We start from the raw sequence: 3932 nt of genomic DNA, 5'->3' as shown, positions 1-3932 counted from the left end.
CGATCACTGAATTTACTTTCATTTAAAGCATAAAAATACTTTTAATACAACTTTTGAACTGTCTTACATTATTTTCGATGACCACATTCTTATTTGTTCAGTGTGGCCGCTTATTGTCATATTCCTTTGCTAATACATGCAATTTTAGGACTCAGTCTAGACATAGGTACAGGTTATTATTCTTTTTGTTCGGTCTTCTGTTCTTTATCTCACCTGACATGCATATGTATTTGAAGCTTGTATATGCATTGACTGTCAAGCAAGGTATACATGCAATTATCTTTTCGGATTGTCTCTAGCGTTTCCTGTATATTTTTAGTCCATCATTTGAATATACTTTGTCCTAAAGCACACAAGCGTTTTCACTTCAGCTCTATGGGTTTTTTATCCACAAGTAAATGAATCTTGCTTACATTAGAATATAAATGATAAAAACGTAACAATAAACTGTGAAGACAAAACTGTTACAAAATGATTATTTCTTATCACTAAAACATTTGATTATGTTGAAGTTGTATTATTGTATTGTCGATATATCGTTTTAAGAGGGTGAAACAATTTGACATGTGTACTTATATCAATTGCAAAGACACTGGAAACTATATAACGTGTTGCGTAAGAAACTTTGTTGAAGTTATACACTCTGAATATCACTAACCTAATCTATTTCGGGTACAGCGGATTTTCATAAAGCAATTTGATCTTCAAGTCTGTTCGATCGTCATCATTATGTAATTGACCAGAAGCCTCTTCCGAGAGTCTTTGCAAGTTCTCCGTAACAACTTCCAAAGCATGTTTTAAGTCTTGTTCAGTGAAGTACACAGTCATTACTTTATATGCCTTTAAATACACGCTGTTAGTTTTAGGCGATCGCGTATACTGGTTGCTTGAACTTTTATGTTTATCTCTGAATGTTTTTGTACATTTTAATTTTGAATTTTTATTTTAACGTTTTACATTAACTTTACTGTCATACTTTTTTGTATGGAAAATGATACCATTCTTTTTCATAAACTTCAGAACCGGATCCGTCATTGTAATTGTTCTTTCATTTTCAAAATATGTATCGAATTCGTAAAAGTATTATCCATTTTTGAAATTTTCTTCAGCATAGAAAGATTTCAGCTTGTTTCAACATCATTGTCGTCATATTTTTTAATACTCGGTAATTCTCGGTTGGTGATATTTCACTCTAGCAAAATGCCTTTAATAAAAGTTTTAAAACAAAATATTTTCTTTTCATGATACTGCTGACTGTTTTTCATTGATAGTTACAACAATAACAGTGTACAAATTGTCTTAATAGCAAGAAATGTTCTCACTGTAATTTGTATATTCAGTGCTGTATTACAAATCTTCTATAGAGTTATTTTTTCTTTCGAGGGAGTTCTATTTTCCTAGAGATACATCTGTGTAACTCTTTTTGTCGACGAGACACTCCCTTATTATTTTCATTTCGGGACTTATTCCTTAGTGATGCCCTATGTTCAAACGTGTCAGTTTCAGTATACAAAGAACAATGTGGACAAACAATTAAAGCTTTTGAATCAGTCGTTTTCTAGAATACTTTGCCATCATTGGCAAATATTATGATGTCCAGTACAGCTGTTTCACAATAAATCTATGCCCGCTGATGTTTAAAATTATTACAATGATAACAATACCAGTCAATTGAAAGATGTCTTAGGACTTGTCTCTTCGTGATCGATTACACACCTGGTTGATTTGGTCAGACAATCTACAACAAAAAAAAGTAACAATAACAACTACATACAATTGATCCATCAATAAAACAAAACGGAAATAATGCACAATCAGAGCAAATTCAATGAAATCATTTTAACTGAAAATATTCATAAATGTTGAAATCTTATTACAATTTTTAAGACTATTTATCGATTGAAGCAGAAATAAGAGTACTATCACATGTGGAAACATGTTGCCAATGCTTAAATGCGATTGATCAAAATTCCGTTTAAATAAAGAAAAATCAATTATTAGTTTAAGTATTCATGAAAGTAAAAGTCTATACAAAAACAACAAAAACTTACCTTAAACTAACAAATCTCTATTATACAAAGAACTCTTTCCTCTGTTTTCCAACCGAAGAATGCAGACTTCTCAATCTTGTTTATAACGTTACTAATGTAATCAGTTAATTCCTGAAAAAAGATATAAACTTAAGTGTGGCGATAGATTTACAACAACAAATAAAATACATAAGACAAAAGCAAATGACACTGTTCGTTATTTACAAACCATTCGCATACTACGTTGTTATACTTAGGGTTATCATGAAGACAAGTAACAGGCCGTGAGATTTGCTTCTGACGTTTATTCACGTTTATTTAACACTATCTGATTTTGCTCTGATAGTATAATACCAGTTCTCCCTGAGAATAACTATTTTTAGGTATATGAACACTAAAAGATAATAAGCATATAACAGCTAAGTCAATAGTCCCTGACTACCGAAGACACTACATAAGACTATGCGGGTATTTTGTTATATAATAAAAACGTCAATGAAAATACTGTAGTAACGTCTGTGAGCCTCAGTTTATCAGGTTGACAGTGTAGAGCAAAATAAATATAGTCTCAGATGTATCCATATGATCCGGGATGCTCTTCTGCCACCTATCACCTATCATGTATTAAGAAGACGTTCTAGAAATACAACGATTACATTCATAACACAGATTGTTTTCAAATTACCACCTTAAAAACGAAAGGTGAAAGGAAAACCTACAAAGTGCATATAAATAAACAAGAATATATACTACTTCCGCTTTCACTTATCGTTACCTTCAGGAATAATTAGAGGACATATTGTGAATGGGTTTATTTTAAGTATGATAATAATATTCTAGAAATATGTAGTCCAAAATGCCTCAATACTGTCATTATAGAAAAATGTTTATAAATATTGACACTACTTATACTCTGAAAATTTATTTAAACACTATATTATATCGCCGGTAAAACATATGAGACGTTAAGTGTTTACAAACTATAAACAGCTAATCGAAACCGAAAGTATTAAAGTGACAAATTTGTTTTATGTTTTTTTGTAATAATTGATATTTTCTAAGAAGTTTGCCTTAGAAAAACATGTAATCATTACCTTTTGTAATAATTCTACTAAAACTCCACTAAATTATTACCAATGAATAATCGTTAAGTTTAAGTACTGATTTGTTTTTTCCCCCGATATTTGACAGTTGTATACACGTCCTATTGACACATACATATATGTATATTTCGTTAAGATTTTAGACGGGTTTATTTTGAAAGGGTAGTCAGACATGTGGACTGACTGTCATATTCTGAATGCAATATACGGTATACTGTTATCTGGACAATGATGACATAGCTTAGGAGCTTATTTTAAAAAATGGTCTGGTTTTAGATCAATCTCAAACATGTTCAAATCCCGTCCTGATGAACATTTTCTTTTTAGTATTTCATGCAGTATATATCTTTATTTTCAATCAGAATCTATGAGATTTTACATTTTGTTTTGTGTTATCATTATTTTCTTCCTTTTTTTTCACTAGATAATTAATTATTTTCAGATTTTCATCTCATTTCCGTTTCATGTGACTGATCATTTTCAAGTTTTTATTCTACTTTTTCTTGCTGTATCTGTGTCATCTTTACAGAAACTACAGGAACATCTTCAATGCAGTATCTGTTTTCAATGTTGTGAACATTTCTACCCAGTGTTTCCCATTCAATAGCGTTAATCGTAATTTATATCGAATCAAATAAGTTAAAACGTTAAAACAAATGTTAAAACGCTAAACCAAATAATAAAGACCGGGTAAATATGGCGGATTTTGTTGCCAAATCATCACACCAAGGCGGATATTTTGCCAAGTAAGCGAGTGTTTTTTTGTTTTTTTTTTACTGTGGTAACATTGCATATCAAG

The 3932-nt window shown here is 30.7% G+C and overlaps 1 long non-coding RNA gene across 1 annotated transcript; it reads right to left on the bottom strand.

Annotated features, from left to right (window-relative positions):
• Nucleotides 1–358: 358 nt before the first annotated feature.
• LOC123552058 (uncharacterized) lies at nt 359–3255 on the bottom strand. The gene is made up of 3 exons (XR_006686538.2): nt 3125–3255; nt 2052–2162; nt 359–1738 (listed from the first exon to the last, which is right to left on the bottom strand). It is a non-coding gene; the product is annotated as an uncharacterized LOC123552058 (long non-coding RNA).
• Between the last annotated feature and the right edge of the window lie 677 nt (nt 3256–3932).

This window comes from Mercenaria mercenaria, chromosome 4 (assembly GCF_021730395.1).
Source record: "Mercenaria mercenaria strain notata chromosome 4, MADL_Memer_1, whole genome shotgun sequence".
Lineage (NCBI taxonomy): Eukaryota > Metazoa > Mollusca > Bivalvia > Venerida > Veneridae > Mercenaria > Mercenaria mercenaria.
The sequence above is the reverse complement of the archived record's forward strand: the minus strand, read 5'-3'. Positions and strand labels throughout refer to the sequence as shown.